We start from the raw sequence: 14,881 nt of genomic DNA, 5'->3' as shown, positions 1-14,881 counted from the left end.
CTGGACCTAAAGTTTAAAGTGGGATCCGAACCAATGTGTGCCTCCACCGGGAATCGAACCCGGGACCCCTTGATTACAAGACGACGACGCTACCACTGCGTCATCGAGTAGGCTGAATATTAAGAGGTAAGAGGGTGCTAGAAGGGAGGTGAATATCATGTGTTGAAATCGATCAGATGCACTATTATTAGTGTCCAGAAAGGGTGCGCTTACTCTGCATATTTTATTAAATTAGCGTTTTAATACGACTGATAAATTCAAAGAAGGTATTCAACCCGATTCTCATTGGAAGTAATTAATTCACAAGTTTCAATTACAATTGTGAAGCAATAGAACATAATTGTACATAAAATTAATGTTTAAAGATATTTTTACATTTCTTGTAAAGAGTGCCAAAATATCAATTCGCCCGGGTCCAAATATTTTAGACAAATTACATGCAATGTTTCAAGAATTCTAGTAACTATATCCTTTGTCGCTGTTCACCACAGACCCTGTGTATAATGACATGCTTGCGTGGGAGCGAGCAATATATTAAACGTTATGAAACACGTGCATTTTGAGCCGCAATTTATACATTTATTCAAGAAGGTCGAAAGTTGTGTTTCACACGTGTGTCAGCGATATTTCTATCTCTATCAAGATGGTGGGAATATGGTAATAACTTTCGAATTACGGAAAAAGATAAAAGTATTTTTCAAATAATTACAAACAAATATATTTGTTTCAATTTATGATAGCCCACAAAATATTATCAGTACCACAATAACAATTATTACTATTAATGCATACTGATCAATTATACAACTTTGTCATCACAGAATTAGACATAAATTTATCAGCGATAAACTCCGTTCGTTCACCAAAGTTTTACCTGTATAGAAGAATAATATCAACCGCAATAATATTTAAATGTCATGATAGAGTAAGAAAACAAATGCAAATTACATGCTCTTACAAATAAGTTTTCTCTCGTGGTCAAAAGTTTAGGTAATGCTTTTCACATGCCGTGCTTTCATCACAATTCCATTTCTTTATTAAAAAAAATAATTCCATGATTACCACAAATAAACTATGAACAGACATTGTAATTGCATTTGTATACGTGTGCCAACCTCCTTGGTGGAGTGGTTAGCGCAGCGCGCTACGACGCCAGGGGTCCTAGTTTCGAATCACAGCCTGGGCATGGGTGTTCATTGTGAGTGTCCCTTCATTATTTTCGTCACCCATCCTCGTCGTCGCGATTAACCAAAAGTGGAAGAAAAGCGTCGCAAAGATTTCTTTATCTCTGTCACACACACACCTTACCTTTCCTATAAAAATATGTATTTTATGTACACAAACTACGCGATAGCGTGAACATGAGTAAGAGGATATAGAACGAAGCATCGTGGGGAATGTTAGATAGTCCGCCGTCAGTATTAAAGTTTATTACTAAGATATAAGAAGATCAATTGACGACACCAGTTTGGAATTACAGTGTGACCACATCCGTGTCCATATTACAGCTGGAGTGATTTTTTCCCACTGCCTGCTACAGTACGAAGCCGTATCATGATTACTTCTTTTTCTTTTCTTCTCGCGTTGCTTTTCGTGTTGGTGGTTTAAAATTTATTGCTCCATATTTTAAGCGTTCTTCTCGGGTGAGGAGTCTACCTATTGTGACACAAGCGACATGGCGGTGCCATGAGGCAAGAACGACTACTTTAAGTATCGCATGCCTTCAGACAAGTCCCTTTTCTTCTTACTAGATGTTCGCTTCGTGTATATATACATATAAATTACACTTAACAAAGCAGTTGTCTTTCAAACAGTTTCAACTCCTCTTTTTCACACCAACGGAAGGACACGCGAGCAAAGAATGCCAGGAGATGTAACTGGATGCACCAGGAAGATCATTCTCGCGCTGTTCAATGTTTCGTGAATTTTGAAGATGATAGTACACAATGCAATACGACTAATAATGTCCACTGATATAAGCATGTTCCTCCACTGGCGTATACTGACCATTGACTTTGTTTCTTAGATTCATGTGTCAAGAGAACAGATGTCACCTTCAATACCCTCTTGATGGGGATTTAAATCTACTATTTCAGTGATTCAACATCGTATTTACTGTATCTAACACATCGACCTAACACTTAGAAATATGGGGCCTCCCTGACGGTGCAGTGGTAGCGTCGTCGACCTGTAATCAAGGGGTCCCAGGTTCCATATCCGGAGGAGGCACGTAGTTGTTCGGATTCCACTTTAAACCGTAGGTCCAGTCCCGATTAACCTTTCTGTGCATAAAGTGAACTTACAACAAAAACTCAAACTCAGACTTAGAAATATGTCCATTATACAAAGGTTGTTAAAGTTTGGTTTAAGTACGCTTTATCCTTATATCTATAGGCCAATCGCGACTGGACCTTCCGTTTAAATTAGAATCCGAACCTCTGTGCAATGTGCCTCTACCGGTGATCGAACGCGAGATCCCGTGATCGATTGGTTTGGTATATTATATTCCGCTTTTCTGCCACCTTAGGCTAATCGCGAAGATGAGGATGAGTGATGATATGGTGAAATTAATGTTGGGACGCTCGCAAAGAACACCAATGTCCAGGCTGGGATTCGAACCCGGGGCTCCTGGCGTCACAGCGCGATGTGCTAACCACTCCGCCACGGAGGTTGGCACTAGATTCCTTGAATACACGGCAACAGCGTTACAACAACGGCATCAGGAAGACTCTTTAATACATTTATAGGCAAGTAGACAAGAATTGTCACCTTAGCAAATCATGCATGCACTTCTATGTTTTAATTCTTTCATTTGACTTTCTCTGATGCAATAACGCAAAACATAATCTTTTACAAATGCCTTAACCGCTTGTGTGGCCGAGCGCAAAGTGAACTTTAAATGTTTATTTTTGCGAAGAGAACAAACACGTCTGCTTCAACTATTTTCATGATCATGAAGACTTTGGGCATTATTTTTTCTAATTTTGTATTTAGTGCATTGTTATTGATCTCTAGCTTTCCATGAACACTCTCCACCTCAAATCTATCTGACTGTTTCAATATACGTATATATATACACGAGTACACACACACACAGACAGAAAAGCGACAAACCTCAAAAACTGGAAGTCCAAATAGACTGAAATCACTTGTGTGCATCGTCACGGAGACCACGTGATTATCTTTGGTGTATATAAATATCTTAGTCCTGTTTTGATTCAGTAAGGGGAGAATCCCCTTACAAATACAAGTAGCAGCGCACCGATTATAATGTTAAGATTAGTCAGCATTATTTACTTTGGGAAACACGAACTTGACGTGACGGAAAATTTCGCGAATTTCTATTGCTGAAACAATTGATTGATTGATTGATTTGGTGTTTTAAGTCCATTTTATGCACAGTAAGGCTAATCGGGACTGGACCTACAGTTGAAAGTGGTATCCGAACCACTATGTGCCTTCACCGGGAATCGAACCCAGGACCCCTTTATTGCTGAAACAACATTGAAGTTGTACGCATGGTGAAGTCGGTGAAAAAAATGGTTAAGGGGGAGTGTTGTAAAGGACATCACGAACACAACAAGGCGGCAATAATCAGCAAAACAACCGAAAGGGTACAAATAAAATACTGATCTGAAGCCTACAGCGTTGTTTCCTTCATGATTCTACGTTCTTCACCTATCACCTGTCGAGGTAGTCTCGTCATGCGCGGTCGGACACAGTGGCGTACGCAAGGGGGGGTTACGGGGTTTAAACCCCCCCCCCTTGAGCTTTTGAAATATTATGAAAAATTCTGTGGAAAAAATAAAAATGACCAATTTATCACTGTCAAAGACCCGCGGCAGTACTACTACTACTACTACTACTAATAATAATAATATAATAATAATTTGAATTATTATTCCCATGCGGCATTCCAAACACGCGTCTTTAAGAGTGAATGGCTTGAAAAATAAACACGAATTCTTGAAAGTAATATATAAGGGCAACTATGATTTTAAAGAGAAAAAAGTTGTTTTGTATCTCGGCTCCAACAATGTTCAATGATCATGTATTTTTGTGTGTGAACAATGAGCATTAACTAAGGAAAGTTCTTGGTTCGTTGAACTTGGCTAATGTATAGACAATGGCTAGGCCGACAAGAATAACTCAGTCACCAGTCCGCGTTCTCGCGGCACGTTTGAATTTCTGAATTCAAACGACAATAAGCTTAACTATTGTAAAATGCTTTGTTGGTAACAACAGTGAGACAATCCAGATGTGAATTATCGGGGATATTTATGCGGCGACAAAGCCGGAAAAATTCCAACCAATTCCGGGAATCGAATCCGGATCTCCCGCATGGTTGTCAGATGCCGAACTGACCAGACCCCCGCAGCTTCTTAGATGAGTTCCGTACTTTGATTATTTCAATTTATTTTAATATATTTTCTTGTTTTTATGGATTTTCTTCACACATAAAATGTCTCATCTCGTTGAGGAGACAATTATTTCGTAAGAAAGAAGAAATGCTCTAGAATTTGTTAAAAATCGAATTACTAGAAATTAATTTCGTTTTATTGCTTTCATAAATACTATATTTATGTAGATCTCTACTACTTAATAGTAGTAGTGATATTAGTAGTATTATTAGTAGTAATTCAACTAATTAATTATAAGTATTATTAATTAATTGTGAGAATTATTATTTAATTAAAGTGTAATAAAACAATGGTAATATGAATTTGGAGAATGTTTTAGATATAACCCCCCCCCCTTGATGAAATCCTGCGTACGCTACTGGTCGGACAGTAATGACAATTTAGACAATCCTATACACCCACGAATATTATCAAAAGCACTTTCCGTGCAGAAGTCTCACCTTGCATCACCAACGAACAAACTCACACCTAGAAATGTAATGTCTAAGATTCAGAAACTGACGAGATTGGATTTTCCACAAAAGTACATACGAAGACTACGCACAAAGAATTCAAGCCAGCTCTAAACAGATTTTTTGCTGACAGTGAATAAGGTCCACTTGACTCACATGCGTTTCCAGCAGAATCAGTTCATGCCCTGTTACCTTACCCTTCACACCGAATACGGCCAACAATCAGAAATTCAAAATTCATGGGAAGAATGCGAACCGGGAACCCAATTCCCTAATCCGATGGAGATCTCACTTGGCGATTCGGATCATGGCTTTACCTGTTCGGAAGTTGAAGCACCGCCAAGGTGGCCCTCTAGATAGACTCTCTTTTCAGCATCTAACAGCAATGGATGAATCGTGATCATCATCTTTGCAATGCCATCTCATATGGGAGGACACATTCGTTATTGGAATCCTGGAGACTCAATTATGTCACACTTGAGGGACTGGTCCAACTATAGATTGGCCCGGGCAACTGCATATTATTTATCAAAAGTTAAAGTTTGTTTTTAAGTATACCTTACGCTCAGATAGGCTAATCGAGACCGATCTTACAGTTTAAAGTGAGATTCGAACTATTACTTACTGCGACTCAACCGGCAATCGAATCCCAAAGCCCTTTATTATAAGGCGACGACAGCGTTGCCACTGTCAAGGCCTTTCTATATATTTATAGACAAGTTAGCTTGAGTTTAAGTCCACTTCATGCACATAAAGGCTAATCGGGACTGGACCTGCAGTTTAACGTAAGATCCGAATCACCATGTGTCCTCACCGGGTATTACAAGGCAGCGACGTTACCACTACGCCATCATGAAGGCTCCCACATAGGCAAGTAAGGTAGAATTGTAAACTCTATCACACACACACACACATACACACATACTATATATATATATATATATATATATATATATATATATATATATATATACATATATACATACACTTCAATGTTTTATCTCCAAACTTCTTAATGTGAAATAAAACACTAACGCCATATACAGTGAACAATTTGCTAGATATACTAATCAATTTATTAAAACTATTCGCAGTAACTTTTAGACTGGAATTGGAAATTGAATCTACATTCAATCGGTACTTGGCTAGGACATAAATCATGTTGAATGAGAATCCCAAACACTGGTAAGAAGTGATGTTTTTCATTTTTTACATGTATATTCCTTTCTCTTGCTTTTTTCTTTCCATAAGCTATTTGGTATAATTATTAACTACCTATAGTCCTGATTTACGGAGATCTGTAATACCTAACCAGAGAAATTTGATTCCTGTGCTCACAAATAATAATAATAATAAATACACTTTTTATGTACGTACAGTTTGTGAAAAATGTTAACAATGCATTGTTAATCCGCACTGCTGAACACATTTACTCAAAAGTTGAGGCTGTATTCCTAAAGTTTTTTTTTAACTGATAAGGTACAATATATTGGATAGTATTATTTTAAAAGTTAAATTTTCCTACAAGAAAAATAGACTCGCTCTGCATTGTACAGTTAAGATTAATGTTTTCATGTTATGGTCTCATAATAAAAAAAAAGTATGTTGATCTGAGAAGCAATAATTTTGCTTCCATTTCCACGCAAACGTACGAAGTAAAAAAAATATCTTGTAGATGGTATGGGGCCAATTCTAGACTAAATCGAGCAGCATTTAAATCCTGAAAATGTTTAAACCGAATATGCAATTTTCCTTATAAAACAATTTGTGAATAATGAAACTATTTAACAAAACTGGTGTTTCGAGAATATCTTTCAAAACGAAAATAAACCAACACAACCATGCACAACAAAGCAAAGATAACAAAAAAATATATATGCAAGGCAAGAAATTTAGAAAATCTTACCTTTCCATCTTCTGATTTGTTGTAATTTCACCCCAATCGTAAGCTGGCATTTGTATACATCTTTGCGGGGAAATGAAGTTATTTCTAGAATTCGGCTTGTTTCTGAAATTCCATATGGTATATTTAGCAGGGCATCAGATAAGTTATCCTCATATGCTTCCATCAACATCCTCTTCATCTTCACTTGAACACACAAAACTGCACGCAATTGAAATATCAATTCAAAGCACCAGAAGCACTTTCTTCAAAAGTTTTTCTCCTTCTCGTTACTGAATTAGTTGACTTTGAACTGAGTTAGGTGTTGCATTCAGGATTCCAAAAACATTTCCTTCCACGAGATGGTGTTATTTAATTAATGTTTCACCGCTCTTTTGTCTTATTATGTAGTCAAGAACATAGATTTTCTTGCGAAACATGCATAAACGTGCTCAATAATTTAGTGTTCATAAGCCATCATCTTCAGTTGTAATAATCACTGCAAATTGTGCAATTTACTAACCTTTACGCAAGTTATCAAAAGGATTTTACTATAATTATTCTTTTCTTTCGTTTCTTCATACTAAGTTTGTTTAGTTCTAACTTGCTTGTCCTTTTATCATTTTTTTTCCAAATCTTGAGTCTCTATATTGTAACTTTTTTTTTTCCAAATCTTGAGTCTCTATATTGTAACTTTTAGTATTGTAGGAATATAAGGATGCTATAATTTGTTAATTCTATTCATATTCATAACATATTCTACTCATATGTTATTGTCATTTTATAGCTTCTTCAAAGGTAAGTTATGCTTAACTTATGACGAAGTTGTTAGAGAAATCGTTTCCTTGAGAGCTTCGAATAACAAAGTTATTTTTTTGAAAAATATCCCATGTAATTCTAAAGAAGTTTTCAAAATGCCAATTATTATTTATTATTGTTTGCAATAGGGTTACATTGAAGCTTACAATTTACTCTCTACTCGTTACATTTGTACGTAAGCTTCTAATATAATTATGATTGACGTATAGAAGCACAAATTCCATTCAAAATCACAAATATTGCTCTATAGCCAAAATCATTATAATTATGCATTTTCTTTTACCTAATTCAATGTTTTGATGTAAAATTTACAGTGGATTAATATCCTTTATAGTCATTAGCTTCCTTTAAAAATATACATATATAGTATATAAAATTCTTAATTTATTTACAAAATTCTTAATCGTTGTTATCTTGTAACCAGTACGCACATTTCTTTCACCAAAGATTTGCATATCAGTTATACTTGGAACAATTCGTTCTTCACTATTACTACCGAACTAGCAAATTAATCACCGAAGATAGTAATTGGTGATGTTTCTCTTGGTAGCATTAATTTATATTCACATGATTTACTTTCAAAGATGTTTGCCAATTGAATATGTCGTAAGTGCACTAAAGATTAGAAGCATCCACCCTTCCCTTTTTACCATTATTCCTTGTGATTATATTATTCATGATTATTCCTGTAATTAATTTTTGGCGCAACGAAGTATGTGTAATTTACTAACACGAAGATTAAAGCACAACAATGAAGCATATATTTAATATAATGACCAAATTCTGGTGAACAGTCTTGCAGTTGTTTTAAGATCCATATCCAAGTTTCGTTCTTACGTTGTCCAAAATGGTACAGAGCATTTCATGCTTCTATTTTCAAAATTATTAGAAAATCAGAATGTATTCTACAACACTGGTTTGTAGTCCTAATTCTTTGTCAGCTCTTGCTTTGCTTTATTATTATTTTAATATCACAGGCAGCGGGATGTAACTTGAGAGAAGTGTCAAAGGACTTGTCGCAATGTCAGTCTTTCCTTCTTTTGTGCGTTTGTAAGTGCGTAGGACGCGTACACGTAGATGAACTTTCGAAGGTATTTTTATACACAGCCTCTCACATCATCTCTTGAGTTTCTCATTGCCGTGCTTAAAATGTAACAGAATATGCGTAATAGTTCCATATAAGTACAGAAGCACAACTTAACCAGAAAAAGTTACCGAATCCCCTGCTCCTACAGACAGTGGAGAAAAAAATATGTATCTATATAAAACCCATTCGCCTTCCTAGCATCTGTTGCAACTCGCTACCAACTTACACGGGGCATTAGCATAGTAGCGTGAGTTAAAAATAACACTGTAGCCTCTATCAGGGTCGTCTTTAGTTTTTACGTAAAACACTTCTCAAAAACACGATCACGTTGAAAGCTCTCTTGTGGCTTTCCTATGCTTTTCGGCGGGTGGAAAGGGTTTCTAGTTTATAGATTTAGAAAAGTCCTCATAAGGTCATCGTACAATATATTTCAACAGGAAATTGTTATGCTTATTTATGTTGTATTTATTTAAATATCCACATCAATGACACGCAGTTTACGAATGTATAAAGTTAATCTGTCCCTGTCCTACCAAGAACGAAAAGAAAACTATGCTAGAACTGTTTGATAAGTGTAAAATTCCCGTTGGGTGCAAATTTTTCTATGACCTGATCCAATAATACTCTAGCTTTCGTCTCGATTAGCCTTTGTGAGTTTTAAAGCACACAAGGCCCAAACTTTCCATCAACGTGAATCATCTGTAGGATGAGATAAAACACAGAGAATGAGACTAACCTCCAGATAAATCTTCTCGGTAGATATTAGTAAATTTTAAAAGTAAAATGTCTATATTTATTTTCCGTTCACAAAACTAATTTTACCCCCAAACATGTCTATAGTAGTGCGGTGGTCTAGTATATAGATACAGCGTTTGAGTATCATACAGAAGGTTCGAGTTCGATTTCCGGGATGGGTGAGTTCATGTGGGAAGTTTTCCGTTAATATCCCTACCGGAAAGAGGGGTAGCGACGGCCGGAGCGTGATGCTGAGCACATCAGCCCCATACAACCACGATCGAGATGTTTGGAGCCCTATCTCCACATCCCTTAAGTTTACTTATGACACGGTGTAATGTTTATATATAGTATTATTCTAGAGCCTTTATTCATACGTGTTTATAGCAACATTTTTCAAGACTCAAAGTTACACCGTGTCATAAATACAGATACACAAGGGGTGCGAAGGTACAGCTCCACACATCTCGGCCCTGGGCATAATGGAGCTGACGTATTCAGCACCACGCTCCGGCTGTCCTAACCCGACCTTCCGGTAGGGATATTAACAGAAACACTTTCCACATGAGCTCACCCACCCCGGAAATCGAACCCAGACACAGCTCTTTCGTGTTGTTTCGTGTACCTTGCAAGAGTTTGTACACAGTGGCTTGAAAGAAGGTTCACGCAAAAATGGTAGAAACTTAATGTCACATTTTTAAATTAAAGAATGAAGTAAATGGTTACATTTGTTAAATGTCAGTATGTTCCTGAATGTTAACTGCAATGGAACAATGGTTACATAATTACTCGAGTTTTCTCATTCTTTTACATATTTCGGTGATCGATTACTAACACTGCTGCTAACTTTACGCCAATGTTAATTGATTCTTAATTTCCTTATCATTATCAATCAAAAGCTGAGAGCTGAGCACAACACTTTGTGTTCACCTAGCTTTCAAAGAAATTAAATCCTATCATAATACCCTAAACATAATACTTTTAAGCTACTTTGCACTTGTCAGATTACTGCAGTGGACCACCTATCATATCCGAACCATTTAATCGTTACAGCATCAACAATTCCTATCGTCCCCATGGATTAAACTCGGATAGAAAAGATTATCTCGATTATGCCACTCTATATTAGGAGAGATGATTCATCGTTCGCCTGGGATACCGATTAATTACCAACAAGGGCAACAATTGAAATTAAACACATAATTACATCAGGTAGAAATTCGACGGGAAATTAGAAACAACCTTTTTTACCCGGGCCCCTCTACAAGTTAAGCCTGTGAATTGAAACCAAACCATATATGTTTGTTGTGTTAACGTCAACAGTATGAAATCTCAACATTTTGCATATAAACAGTGTGTTATCGTTCGTTACCTTTTCGGGGCACATAGGAATAAAATAAATCAATAAATCCATTGTTTAACGAAACTGACCTTTCAATTTAAACAATGTCACAGCTGTAAATTACAGATCACTTGATGTTTCCAACAACCGGTATTTCTTGCTATTTGTTTATTGTTATCGTTTACAAGGGTTAGGTGGCAGAGCAGTCCTAGGATGAACCTATTATTATCATCAACATCAATAACAATGCATTGGCAGATGCACCCTAGAAACAACTAAAGCAAATTTCACCGGAGCACTTAGTATTCATTTCCAGGTTCGAATCTACACAAGGAATATAAGATTCATACCTGTGTCAACACAAATATAATGTTCATAAATTATTTCTTGAAATCAAGCTTATAAGTTTGCGGAGATCATTTCACAATATATGTTGACAGAAAACAAACTTCAAAAGAAGACGCAGAGCAACTGATTTTTAATACTAAAACAACGACGCCAATCACTTCACTTCACAACAACTAAAAAAGAAAATTGCAAACCAAACTTTCATGATCTTTACTCCATCTTTATCTATTTGACAAATTTTCAAAACCGTACCCAACACTTTAAAATACCAATATCACTATTGCTAATTGTCCGAAACGCATTACTGTAACTTAGTGAGGTAGAAAGGCTGCTTACAAAATTCAAAATACATATACAAGTGTAATATTCTGATACCTTGTCTTCCAGTTTCCCAGAAATGTTTCAGTTTCTTTATTTTTAATTATAATAAACGTTTTTCTAAGAAAAATGAAATATAAATCGTAAGAAATACGCGGTAAAGAAAGCAGGGATAATTTCTGCCTTACAATGCATTATTCTCAATTAAAACTCACATTCTTAATCGAAATTCAGTACCTTCTGAACAATTGTAATCGATTTGAGGTAATCGTAATTACAAGACAGTTGTAATTGGCTCCCTGTAAGACTTGTCTTTTTTATTATTATTTACAGAATAGAACGCAGCCTATTACACGATTTAATGTTCTGCTACAATTCGCCAATAAGCTAATTCCAGTTTAGTTATTTCGCTTCGCTTTCTACCTCTGTAGCGCCTTCGAACGATGAGGATAAACGATTTACTGATGATACAGATTATGGGACAAATATACACCAATGCCTTAGCCAGGAATCAAACCTAGGAACTTGGTGGTGTAGCCATGGACGTCCGCAGGATTTTTTCCAGGGAAGGGCAAGGAAGGTATTTTTTCCAGGGGGGGGGGGCAAACAAGGCACATTTTCTCCAAAAACAGTGTTGTTCCCTAAAAAAAACATTGCTTAAATTTGAATTTATGATGTTCATGGAATAATTAACACATATTATTGTGGCTAAAATGAAATTATGTATGTGTGAAATACATAATTTTTGGTTGACTTTCATTTTCCAGGGGGGGCCACGGCACCCCTTGCCCCCTTTCCGGACGCCCATGGGTGTAGCCTGCTAAGCTAACCACTCTGCCAAAGACGATGGCAAAATTATCAATACGAATTTACACTTCTTGTGAATTCACAATTTTTTAAATTATTTTTTTTTAAAAAAAACTTCGTTTTCTTGGCACCAAGAAACAAGACCTCACAACAGGTCATCGGAAAATGTAATCCATAACGGTAAATCAGTGTGAAATCACGATTGATTCCAGAGGCTGGGTTCAAGTCCTGGTCAAGCCCTGCTTTTCTTCAATTTGTACACTGGAACGTCTCCTGTGTGGTCAAATTAAATGTAAAATCGTTATATCGTTCATAATTCTTATAATTTCATGAATACTGTGTTTACTCGCTATATCTAACATAAAACTTGAAGTAAGTCTCGAAGCTTTCCTGGCAATATAAAACTTGTTTTCAGGCTCGGACCAATGGACGCGCAGCATAAACAACTGCACAACGAAGAAAATTGTGCTGCATTGTGGATACACATCTCAAACCAAGACTCGCGCCAGTGATTCTTCTCATGTTCGGACGAAACGACACGGACTTAAAAGGTGAGAACGAATGCCACGGGAAGTCTCACAACGAAGTTGGTTAATCTAGAGCGATACGCCTCATTTTTCTTTCAAGAATAATAGTGCAATTCATCACGAAATATGGAAGGGGTTAAGAGTCAAAAGCCAAAGCACGATCCGGTGCTAAAGTTAGCTAACGCAAAAAAAAGTCATTCAAGGGAAGCGAGAGAAATAATTTCTCATCTTTAGTTCAATTACAGATATTGGAAATATTCCACACACAAGCAATAGAACTTATTAAGATAGATATTTTCTTTATTTAGATTTTGTTTATTTTACTTCGCTATTCTGCCACTTTTGGTAAATCGCGAAGATACGGATGAATGATGATATGATAAATCTGATGAAGGGACACTCACAAATAACACCCATGCCAGGACTCGAACCCGGGACCCTGGCGTCGTAGTGCGCTGTGCTAGCCACTCCGACACGGAGGTCGGCAACAAGAACTTCGACAATTATGCAGTGGCCTTAACACAATCACAATTTTGTTATTGTCTACATTATAACCAAATAAGTATCGCGAACATTCCCACATTTCTCACGTACAAATGTGATTGGGGGGAAGTAATTAGAACATTAGATTTCAATAGCATATTTCGTTGTTACATTTTACTAAGAAATCATGATTTTTAATACTAATAAGTTATCGATATTAAATTTACATAAAATGGCAAACGTAAGTGCAGAACTTTGTGACCTCCATGAATATAACGCAGGATTAAACAGTTAACTGAGTGTATGGAATGAAGGTGTATGTATTGGATTTTCAATTAACTGCATACGACATAAATATTTATGGATATTCAACACCTTAAAGAATTACCGCAAGGTATTCAGAAAAAAATCAACTTACAGAAATTTCAGGAACAAAATGTTCATGCAACATGTTGCGCAATTGATGAAGGTATGGGGAAAAAACCAGAGGGAAGAAGACTTGGAAGCAAAGGGTTGGGTATCTTTTCGGTGCTGCTCAGATGATGCAAGAGGGGGGGGCGCGTCGGCGACATTCCTGACTCTATCTGTGACTGACAAACGCGCGTGTACACCGAAGTAAAGTAAGATTATCATCTTTCTTTGTGCCGTGTGGGGTGGCTTGCACCGTAGTGTTCGGAACACAACGGAAACAGTCTTCCAAACGCGACCTCCACACATTATCGACGTTACATCTGCTGTCTTAGTCTGGCATTACACGTCTACCATCCAGCTGTTCCACACAGTCGTTCCTTGTAAGTAATCCGCTAAAGTCCATGTTAATATGACAATAAAATTAATTTATCTTGTATTGCAATTCATCACTCGTCGCCTATATATAAATGCGTCTTACAATATATCAGTTTTTTTTGGGCTTAGTCGTGCCAACTAATTATCCATGATAAAGAGATTTTCTCAGGTTAATAGCCAGATGAGGTCTGGAGGAGATTCCAAGCTTTCAAGAACAAAGATGAGAATGAGAGTGAGACCTTTCATCAGCCTTCGCCAGGAAAGATTCAATGGCTTGATTCCCTAATACAGCACGTTATTCAAACTAATAAAGAATAATAATATCACACAGCTTTTACTGAAAGCTGACATGAATGAGGAACAGAATTTAGGAAATCGTTCTGGTCTGAATTTCATACAAATATACTTCAAACTAAACAAAATTCCTTGTATCTTGAGTGCAATGATATCTAACAAAGAACAACTGTCACAGCAGGATATAGTTTCATGATCACATTTTGTTGGATTTTGATCAATTTGAATAAAAGATCTAACACTACGGTGGATTTAATCAAAGTTCACGGACAAAGATGACATGCTTTTCACAAGCTTCAAAAATTTAAGGTCAGAACGTATACAGTATATTTCCCTATGCATAAGAAGTCATTTAACTCGGGCATGTGATTCTTTCCTATAGGATCAATGTACTGACATATGGAAAACAGTAATTATCAAACAACAAGCATCTTGATATGTAAAATAACTAGTAAGGAACTGTAAAGGCAAAGCAAATGTAGAGCACGTGCGATTCCCATTGGCAAGAATATATAGTTGATATAAATGAATCAACAATTGTCAAGCAGAAAAACTAAAATAAAGTTTCATTGAACGAAAA

At 36.5% G+C, this 14,881-nt stretch overlaps 1 protein-coding gene across 4 annotated transcripts in view; it reads right to left on the bottom strand.

Annotated features, from left to right (window-relative positions):
* Positions 1-14,881, bottom strand: part of NfI (Nuclear factor I) — a 436,655-nt gene that overhangs the window by 316,589 nt on the left and 105,185 nt on the right. The window lies entirely within an intron of this gene.

This window comes from Lepisma saccharinum, chromosome 2 (genome assembly GCF_977018435.1).
Source record: "Lepisma saccharinum chromosome 2, izLepSacc3.1, whole genome shotgun sequence".
NCBI classification, from domain to species: Eukaryota; Metazoa; Arthropoda; class Insecta; order Zygentoma; family Lepismatidae; genus Lepisma; species Lepisma saccharinum.
This window is presented reverse-complemented; position numbering and strand designations above follow the sequence as displayed.